At 35.9% G+C, this 11,072-nt stretch overlaps 1 long non-coding RNA gene across 1 annotated transcript; it reads left to right on the forward strand.

Moving 5' to 3' along the window:
• The first annotated feature begins 1,311 nt into the window (after window positions 1–1,311).
• Window positions 1,312–5,210, forward strand: LOC121673438. Its single transcript, XR_006019217.1, has 2 exons — window positions 1,312–3,914; window positions 4,874–5,210. It is a non-coding gene; the product is annotated as an uncharacterized LOC121673438 (long non-coding RNA).
• The last annotated feature ends 5,862 nt before the right edge of the window (window positions 5,211–11,072 follow it).

Consider the following 11,072-nt stretch of genomic DNA (forward strand, 5'->3'; position numbering starts at 1 on the left):
TATTATGCCTACTCAGTTAGCTCTTCAAAATTATCAGTTGTCAGTGTACACCTACGTCTTATGATGCATAGCACACCTATAAAATTAATGCTGTAAACTGATCTTTAAGATTAAAAATAAATTGGTTCCAAGGTTTGAAATGCAAACATCCCAAATGTTTTATTTAATCATTGCTACACTTTACTACATTTTCTCATTCTTTCATATAACAAAATCTCAACAAATGTGGGGATCTGTGGTAATACTGAACACTAGAGCTCAGTAAGTTACTTGGTAAAAAAGGAAATTTTATCTGGTTGGTTGACAAAGCTGAATTCTGTTATATGTGAATACTAATTCTCAATTGTCCAATATAATACAATGCTAAAGTTGAAACTAGAGGAATAAGGTTTTTTTGTAAAGCTTCTACTACAGTGGATGTAAATACATTAATTCTGTCCTTGTAAAGTCAAATGTTAATATAAATCTTCCATTAGATACTTTAGTTAGTGGTTTTCACATAATGTGACTGTTTTGAGTACCACTGAAACTGTACTACTGATTTTTCGACTGTTAAGATCTGCCTGTGCTGAGCTAACCCTGTTTATGCTGGCGAGAGGGAGGAACCAAAGAGATTCTTTCTAGAAAATTGTATTGAGTCTCTCTTCTTCCTTGTAAAACTCCTTTGATTCTTCTGTTTGCTCTTCATGCTCTACATTGTTAGATTTACTGTATCAGAAACATATTTTTCTTTCCACTACTCTCTATTTCAATATTTTATCATATGATTTTCTCCCTTTCTGTCTTGGGGTGACTTTATGATGTGTCTCCCCTACCGCTGCTCTATGCCCAAAAATTAGTTTTGTGCCTTTCTGTGCCTTTAAACTGAGCCCGAGAGGGGGGAGAGGAAAAAACTGTGTGAACTTTTCATAACAGTTGTTCAAGGACACAGATACACACTCCTCTCAGCAGCAAGAGTGGAGGAAGCGCCTTTCTTGCTTTTCAGCCAGCTTTTGGCTCCTTTTCTCCGGAGGGAGATGGTGAGTTTAATTTTGTTTTCCTGGAACTTCAGTTTTTCCCTTCTTCTCTTCTGGACTGTTTCAACATCAGAACACATCGGGAGAACTTTTCACTGAGGCCCTGGAGGTGGGCCCACGACCCAGCTCTGAGGAGGATGAGAGAGACCACATCTACAGAAGGACTCTGAAATTTTCCCAGGTTTCTCTCCACAGCGAGAGGTTTTATTATTTAGCATTAATATCCTTTTCCTGTGTGTTTGTTAAATAAATAGTTTTTATCTCTTTCCCTTTCCTCCGAGGAAAATGTCTTTTTTCCTGAACCTGGTGGGGGAGGGGTGGTTGTAACCTGCCTTCTGTCAGAGGATATTTTCCTTTAAATTTGTTCAAACTGGCACACTTTCTCTCTTCACTTTCCTTTTACTCTCCTTTTCCCCTCCACTTTCTTTTTGTTTCTTTACATTGCTCACCTAGCTATCCTTCCTGCACTTTGGCTTCTTTTAAATAAAACTCTCATGTCCAAGTTGCCATGACATAAAAATGTAAAAATATCCTCAGCCAAAACTTTCACAGTTCTTTCTGTAGGGGCCAATACCCTGAAGAACTGATGGGGAGAAAGATGGGGGCTGTACACCACAGCTAAGTCTTTTAGAAATAGGCAAAGACAGTGCATATGTACACATATGCTTGATTTAATGTAATGTGTGAAAGAGATTCTCTTGGAAGAATTTCTGAAGACAAAAAACAAATTATGTTTGTAAAATATTTAGGTTTACTCTTCTGTTAAAACAATGTCATCAGAAAATTAAATTTAAAGCTCACTTCTCTGCTTAGTATTTGTCACTTCCATTATTTGCAATGTTTTTTGTTCCAAAATCAATTATATTTTTCCCATTTGATGCTACTCTGCACTTCAATTTTTACTCTTTTAGCAGAAATACAGTTACTATTACTTCTAACCAACCATTGTTTAGTGGCTCTAGGTCTATCTTGACTCAAAAAAACCCCAAACCATAAAAGTAGTATTATAGTAAATGAAGACTGGCTAAGGTTAGGAAAGTTAAAAAGAATTTTATTTCCTTTTCTGTCTGATACATAGTTGTGGGCAATCATAAAGAAGTATTAGAAAGCTGGGTAGAAATATTGCTGTAATAAAGATTTAGAACTTTTAGGCAATTTACCTACCATTTTCATGTCCAAAAAGGGAAGCCTTGAATGATAACAGAAAATAAAAAATAAGACTAAATGGAACAAATCCTCATACCCAACTTCAAACATGGCACATGCAAAGAACTGCGTATCTTTTTCTGTTCTATCATACTTATATCCTTCAAAAGTAACTGCTGAAAAATTCGTCCTATATGGGCATATGCTCATATCTACTTAATTTATCTTTCTCCTCTTCAATTACTTGCAAAATCTGGGTTGAAAGTGCCATCATAATCCATTTATCTAGACACAGTTAAATGATATAACTGAACTTCAAATAAGTGTATTGGATATTGCATGGTCTTGCCCTATAGCAGTGTTCTGCAGATTGGTGACTTTTTCTTTTTAAGTAGAAAGCAACTATAATTTTTGGCAATAGTAGCAAGTCTTGATGACAGATATACTTCAGAACTACACTTACATTAGGGTAACCTGAAAACACTCTCCATTAATTACTATTTGTTTTGTAAAAATTTCACATAACCAGAATATTCTCGTCACTTACAAACATGGGACACAGATCTAACTAGACTTACGATCTTTGAAAAAAAATGGAAGTGGGAAAATGTTGGCTTTTTTTCTGGTTATCCAAATGTTCAGAAATTGATAGATCTGGCTCAGTTTTCTTCCCAGCCAAGGTATGATATACCCAATAATGTAATTTTACTTTAACAGAGTTCACAAATGGCACACTGTGGCTCTGTATGAATCTTGGCATTCTTGGGTGTTTGGCTTCTGTGCAGAAGATCATTAGTATTTAAAAAAAAAATAATGCAAAATATTTATGTCATGCTGGCAAAAGCAAGAACTGAATGGCTCATGAAAGGCTCATGAAAGGCAGTTATTACTTTCTAGAGGTAGATAAGTTGTAACTGCAGCAGTGCTGCATGTAAAGGGGAGGTAGATGAAAGTTTTTTATATACAATAAAATAGTCCCTGAAATCTAAATTTAAGTACAATTAAAATCAGGCACAAATTAATGCACACAAACCATGCACATACCTGTATGGAAGACTATTCAGGTTAGCTGGTGCTGAAGAAAAGTACAGGAAAATGATTCTAACAGAACAATTTCTAGGTCTCATGTAATAAAAATTAAACATTGCACAGCAAACTAGTCTTTTAGGCTGCCTTTGATTTCCTGTAAATACATGTCTAAATCTTTAAAAATGAACTCCTAATAATAAAGCAACTTTTAGATTCATCTTGATCTTTTCTGTGTGCTCTTAGTTGGAGTGAGAGTGATTGATACTCAAGTTATTTCCTGAAACGTAAATGATTAAGGTAATCCCATTAGGAAAGATATGAAATTGTAAATTTCTTATGAAGTAAAAATTACAGTGTAGTCTGATGTCTGGAGAGCCATTTCACAGCTTTGCCAAGAAATAAAAAAAAAAAAAAATAGATAAGCTAGAATATACATCATGTGGTCCGCAGGTCTGTACTTGCTCAAGTGATGCTTGCTGCAGTTGACTGTAGGCCAGTGTTTCATCTTTTCAGGAGTTTCTAGATTATCTGCTTGTCCAAATTGCTCCCAAACCTTCAGGAATTTGGAGAGTATTTTTTCTGCATTTTGAATTGGATTTGAGTCCAAGTCTCACCCAGAAGTCTTTTGATCAGTGTGATGATTTCTCTTTTTTTGATTGGTTTCCTTTTCGTAAAAATATTTTGCACCAGAATTCCTGATCCCCTCATGGCTGTTGCTTACAAGTGAGTATTGAGCTCCACAGACTTACAGCTAGAAGATACTATTTCACTTCTAGCTTTTATGCTTTCCTTTCACGTCTTGTCTTCAATGGGAGCCAAGATTATATCCTCTTTATAAAGGTTATCTTCTTAACACATGATTACAGAAATCCATTTTGCTGTTCTCTGATCCAGAACCAGATTTTGTAATTATGTAACTGCCCTTTAAATAGATACATTTTTGCATTAGAAGGCAATCCTTTCAGTGGGAGAGAAGCAAACAATGGAAGGGCATAATACTCTTCATCTGGTACAAAGTGGAAGGAAGAAGGGTGAAGGCAAATATTGAAGAGGAGAAAAAATGTTAAGAGGAGCTAGGTGTCATTTATCAGTAGCTCACTGCAAGCGAGTGTTGGATGCTGTTTCCCATCTGTTTGGGAACACGGAGAAAGATACCCAGAACAAATCCCCCTGTTTCATATTTGCTACATGGTTATCAGACTTTGTGGCATTTTAAATAGGTGCATAGGAAAGCATCAGCACCTTGCCCTTCACAGACTTCCTTTGCATTTTGCCAGAGGAAAGTATGTGGGATGTGGGGAGCCATGGGGTCTAGTTGAGACAGGCCATAACATAACATCCTGCAGAAGAGATGAGAATAGCACTTTCTAGTGGAGTGTCAAAGACACACTCATGCATTAATGTAACAATTTTGATTTTCATTGATTTCCCAGGAAAACTTTCTGATTTTCTTTCTAAGAGCATGAAGCAACCCAAAGGAAGAGACCTGTGGGAAATGTTGAGTCTAGTGCAAAGAATTAGGCAGTTGGTTACTCTGAGCTTTTTCTTTTTCTCCCTGAACAGATTGTGCTTATGGTTTTAATTTTCAGTTAGTTAGCAAATTTATATTGTTGTAGAGAGACGTTGTTTAGGTTTAGGATTGTTTCTATCCTTTGCTTATCCTATTATCTTCTATTTTTTAGGGAAATCTGTGATGGGAGACCTGATACCATGCTCAAGATATGCCTTCTGACAGAACTCTCTCTAATTTGTTGCAGCTTTACAGTTCATTCTCACTGTATTAACTTGGTTTTGTTATCTGCTATTCTCTTTCTCTTTCTTAAAATGTAAAACTTTCTGAGATAAACTCTTCTAAAAGCTAATCAGTTGAACTTTGGGGATGCAGTTCTTAAAAGGAAAATGGGATTTCACCCTATAGCTGTGTTTATTTGTCACGTCTATTTGTTTATTTACTAAGTCATGGTGCAAGTTTTCTATTCATTTGACATCTACCAATCCAATAAAGATGGATCAGAGTTCCCTCATGTTTTTTCTTGAACCTGCTTTAAAGCACTAAAGTATGGATCTTGAGTCCAACATTCTGTTATCCTACATGAACACATTTTACATTCTCCCAAACCAGCACATTAAAACAAGCTTTGGAACAGAACTGAACTTTTGTTTCTTGCCTTCACAAGTCCTACGGGATGTAATTTTCAGAACCTCAGTTATCAGATGGTTAATAATAATTTTATGTGTTTTAAAATAGAGATTATAATCTAGGCATTATTAAATTTGTTCTTTACTAACACTGTTTGCTCTTTATCTATGTTTTCTTTCTATTTATGGTATTTGCTCATCTAATAAAAGCATGGAAAAGTCATAATTTTTCATTCTTCTAAGAAGGCTGAACAAATAAAGCTCACACTTCACTGTCTTCATGCCTTTTATCAGCAGTAAACCAGTTTTCTCTAGGAGACTGAACTGAAACAAACTTCAGTAGGAGTTTGGCCCTCATATAGAGCTAAAAATCAAGCCTAATTGTGTCCTAAAGCCTGCAGCAGCAGAGCACCATCAATAAATTGTTACTTTAAGACCTGTTCAAAGCAGTTTACATCAAATTTCCTCTGTCTGATTAAAAAAAGGCAAAAAATCCCCTGACAAAAAACCCCAACAAAACAAACGAGCAAACAATCGCAAAAAGATGTACAGTCAAAATTGCAGACATTAAGACTTGAAAGTTAGTAACTTTTCTAAAATACTAGATACATTTTTCCTTTCTAAGCAGAGCAACTTAGTAAAACTGAGCATTCGGAAAAGCTTAGTAGCTGGAAAAGATTATTATTTGAGTTGGCTAACCAAGGTGCATTCTTTTTGTTCATCAGAATTTACAATATATGGCAGTGGTCAACAGCAATTTGCCTATGGGGTTTGCAAGGTGGACATCTTCTCTCTTCCTCTTAGTTTCCTATTTTCAATGTTCAGTTAAATGAAGCAAATAGATGAAAGTAATCTCTCTGGTGTTTTATCAGTTGCATTTGTGCTCCAGGTTTTTGTTATTAAGATGTTTGATACTTGGATTAATCTGCCTGCCAATGCCAAGAACATTTCTTAAAAAATTCTTTTAAAAATCTATTTTTGATGATGACAGGTTGATATAGTTTTGGTGATGTTTTCTGATCTAGTTACTGATATGGTTCTTAAGGCAAACCTTGATAGCCTGCTGAGTTGATTCCTATTTGGTAAATTTTGAATTTAATTCCCATCTTGGATACTGATGATCAAAAAATTGGTCAAAGTTGCTGTTCCAGATGTTAAAACTGTCTTGACTCATTGAAGATAAGAGTAGTGAACTTGCTGTGCTGAGTTACATACTTCAGTATTTTTCTTACTGGAAAGCAAACCTCATTAAATGAATAGTGAAGTTTATTTTAGCAGAAAAACAAGCAGCTCGGCTCTCAGTTATATATCTCATTTATATCTGAAGGATACTCTCTTGCACAAATTAGCAATACATATAGCACTCAATATAACTTTAAAAGTAAATATGCTTAAATATTATGTTTTCTTTTTCACTGCTTTGCCTGTCTGCAGAATGTAATATTTAACAGTATTTAAATTGTTCAGGTCTTGCTCTATAAATTTGCTGTATGCAATTCAGAATAAGGCTGGAAGAACTTTGGCAGGGTTCATCAAATGAGGTTGAAATTAATTTTTGCCAGCTCTGAAAGAAGATGCTTACTTGCAGTATTTTTCTGTAAGTCTACCATACCCTAGAGCTAACTGCTTGGGCTGTGAGTATGATCTGAAAGTCATGATCACTTTTGGTCTCTTCTGCAGCAAGGATGAGGCAAATGCAGATTCCATTAATTGCCAATACTCAGGTTGCATTTATTTAAAGGTGCCAAACACTTAAGGGAAGTGTTGTACTCATTTATTGTATTAACTTGGCCTCAGTGAGACTTTTGGGTTCTTAGTTAATTTCTAATACTATTCTGCCTTCTTATTTGTTGGTGAAGATGTGCTGGCTCAGTTAGCGGTTAAAAGAACTTGCTACCAGCTGCAGTTGTCTTCTGTTTCTCTGCTAGAAATACTAAAATACTTTTTCCTGCTTTAAAGATACAGGTATACCAGAGAGAATGTAGCCCTTACTTAGGAAATAAGATTTAGAAAAATAAGAGTTAAAATTAAAGACATGTATTTAAATTGAGTTTGAATTTTTATTTTTTCAGGAGACTGGATTTCTTGTTCTATTTCTTACTGCTTCTCTTACAGAAATTCATAATCACCTGAATGGATTCTGTACCTTTTTCTGTCTCATCTTCATACACTCTGTTGACATACCATACAGGCTTCTCTATGTATCTATTTTTGACAAAATATCAGTGTTTAGATCAATCTGTTTAAATAGTTCATTACATCCTTCAGTGGCCTTTGTGTTCTCTCTTACTGCAGGAAAATAACTTTGCATATAAAAATTGTAACAGACCTGTTCTTCCAAAGCATCTTTTAAGCCATAGCTTAGCTATGCCAGGGGAAATATCTTTTAACACTGTGGGTTGTGTTGGACACTGACTTTAAAAGCCTGTTCTGGGGCCAGGTGCTAAAGCAGTTCCATTTGGTCTGTGAGGTCAGAACAGTTAAATGACTAATGTTCAACAAATATTTAGGCAACTAATTATTGATATTTGATTATATTTAAGTTCTTATTCTGCAAGTATATTTGTGAGTAAAAATTTCCATTCTTACAGATTCCTTTTGATTTCCACATTTGTTAATGCACATTCTGGTTTTGCTGTATGGCAAAGTTTCCAGAGCAGGAATGAGAATAGCTAGGTAAGAAATGAGAATTTCAAAAGTATTTCTGAGTCAGCTTACAGTTTCTTTTTTGAAACCCTGCACTAATTGTCTTCTACAGAATTTATTTATTTGGTTTCAGTTTTTCTGTTTCCTCCTTGTGAAGACTGTCAATTATAGAGTAGTAAATAAAAATTTGCGTTCTTTCCTAAATCTGAAGTTATCATAAGGAAACACTATTTTGCTACATGCTTTTGGTTTTGTTTGGGTTTTTTTATTATATACATAATTTCTACAACCTTGATGAATAAATTTTTCTTCAAATAAAAAAAATGCGTCCTTATGTTAAAAACAAGAGATATAGTTCTTCAATACCATGTTAACCTGGGTTTAGTGAATGTCCATGGTACATTTTTCTAAGTCTTGCTTCAGATTGTTGCCATTGATAATTGGAGTGCATACTTATGTTGCATAAGACAATATTTTTACTCCTTTACCTCTCTTCATTCTCTCCCATTTAAAAAAGTTCACAGCATCCTTTTATTTCTGTATGTTATACATTTTTCACCATATAGACAGAAAATGGGAGGACAAACTGCTTAATATTTTAACTGCTTAATTTGTTCCAGTGCTCATAATATTTATGTTTGTGATGCTTCTGGATCATAGATGGGTTATTATGTGAGTATTTCTAAGAGAATCTCCAAGTTTTAACCTTTAAAAATCCATTTAATATTTTCAAGTTCAATTCTAAAGTCAACTCACCATTTGTTAAAGCAGTTCAATTTAAAAAAAAGTTTGAAATTCAAACCTCTGCACATTGGTTCCACTTCAGTGTGCCAAGGAGACCTAATCTCACAAAAATGCTATTTGATCCCAGGAAGAAAGAAAGATAATGGATTGACCCTCCACATGAAACCATAAAACAGAATTCTGGGTTTCTGCCATTCAAGTGAATAGAAACCGGCAGCAATTCTAACACCTTTCCAGTTTCAATTTTATTGCATCTGCAGGCATCACACTGGGATGGTAAACATTTTAATGGTCAGACTCTGACCACTTATACCATTACTATTTCCCTATTATCTCCTATTTTTTGTGTGAAACGGAAGCGAAAAGGTGTCAGATTGTTGCAAATGAAATGAATGGAGATGCCATTTGCATTCATTTCAGTTGAAGCAAATCCCCTTCTTTCCCATTTCTTTGTTGTCCTTCAGAGAGATCTCTTACAGCTTCTGAAAATCTGTGAGCCAGGCACTATATTTAGATAATGCTGCTGAAACCCTGTGCATCAGTCTGTCACCAATGTGATAATGCTAAACCTGTCTCTATAAAGAGTCCATCATTTCTTTTTAAATCTAATTGATTCAGATTAATAGAAAGATTTTAGCTACACATGCTCTGAAAAGCTTATTTTTTTTAAATAAGGATGACTCTCTAAAGAATCCATAGCACAGAAAACCCATATAAAAGCTGATCAGCTTATATACTTGTACTTTTTCTTTAAAATAAGCTTAGCTGAGGCACTGTCCTGTGTTGTCCTTATTAAAGATAAACCTCCATGTTTCCATTTCTTTGGCTAAGATACAAGTTGTGAGTGTCAAATCATATTTAATTGTTAAGCATGCAATACATAGCATTCTGAATGCACTCTTCCTCGAGGCTGCACTGGTTTTGAAACTTTCCCCTTACTGGGCTATCTGTCTCCCATACTAGAACTTTACTCTATTTTTGCTCCCATGTGCCTCTGAAGTTTGGGCAAGTGAGCAGTTTCTTTAAAACCAGAGTTCTCTGTTGAGAAAACAAGAGTGTTTGGAGTAAATTGTCATGCCTGAGGATTTCTTGTGTGGAGATACTTCCTTGGCTGGCATGAAAGGAGACTCCAGATATGGCTGATCCTCAGGCCTACAGGTGAAGGAGAAATAACCAAGAGATTACTGAGGTGAGGACATAATAGCATTGACTGCATGATCTCAAGAACAAGTCAGCTAAACTTAGGAATTTTGTATTTAGAGTCAGCACTTTAAGGTCAGATGTTTACTGGGGAAAAGAAGCATGTTTTTCACCCAATACTGTTCATTGCCCCAAATAGGTAGCACCTGAAATTACTTGTTGTCTGAGGATATAAAAGGAACACGTGTGATTAAGTGGGAATGTGTAGTCTGTAGTCCTGGTTCCATAACCATGGCTCTAGGCCTGCTCTGCAGCACTGATTCGCTGCAAAAAAGGAAACTGTACTGCTAATTGTAACATGCAAAGAATAACTGAGGATGAATTCAGCTGTGTTTACTTTCTTCCCATGGTCCTGTGGAGATGGGGAGACTTAATAGTATTTTCTTCTGTACCACATATAAGAACACAAAAAAAATACTAATCAGAAAACTTCAGTAGAACCATAAAATTAATTAAATTCCGGCAGAAACAGCAGTCCCAGAAGATGGCATCCAAAATTGCCACAGACCAGTAGTTCGTACATTTTCATGTTAATGTGTTTTGACAAATAAAAGTTTTTATAGTTTTCAGACAGAGTTTAAAAATATTTCCAGACAGCTTTATGAAACAGTAGCACATGCCCCTCTCCAAATAAATTTTTATCCCTCCATCTGTGGTTTCAGAAGGGCTACCACTGCCACTGTGGACCTGAGGGGTGAGACAGTCTTACCTGATTTCACAGAGACCAACAATCTTAGAGAGCAAGGATTTAGCCAGAAAAAGAGAGAACTTACAGAGAGGAATCTGAGCAGTTTTTCAGAATATTCTAGCTGATGTTCTTTGTTCATATGACTTAGTTTCAGGTAGCCCTGCAAGGAGCAGGGAGTTGGACTCAGTGTTGTCTATGTGTTCCTTCCAACTTGAGATACTCTATGGTTCTGTGACCCTGTTCTCTTCCTTGCCCAAATCTCCTGAACTGGCTCTGTGCTGGACAACTCCTGGCTCACCCTGCATCGCAGTCTAAGCTCCCATGCATGTAGATGGGCAGCACAGGAAGGAGGGATGGTACCTGCCCTGGGCCTGTACCTGTATGGAAACAGCATGTGCTGGGGAGGCACAAGAGCCTAAGAGCCGGGGAAGGCTATAGGTGCAACTACTCCAGCATGAAATTTA

The sequence above is a fragment of the Corvus kubaryi genome, unplaced genomic scaffold, assembly GCF_017639235.1.
Source record: "Corvus kubaryi isolate FWS band 111438036 unplaced genomic scaffold, C.kubaryi_AGA036_p1.0 65434, whole genome shotgun sequence".
NCBI classification, from domain to species: Eukaryota; Metazoa; Chordata; class Aves; order Passeriformes; family Corvidae; genus Corvus; species Corvus kubaryi.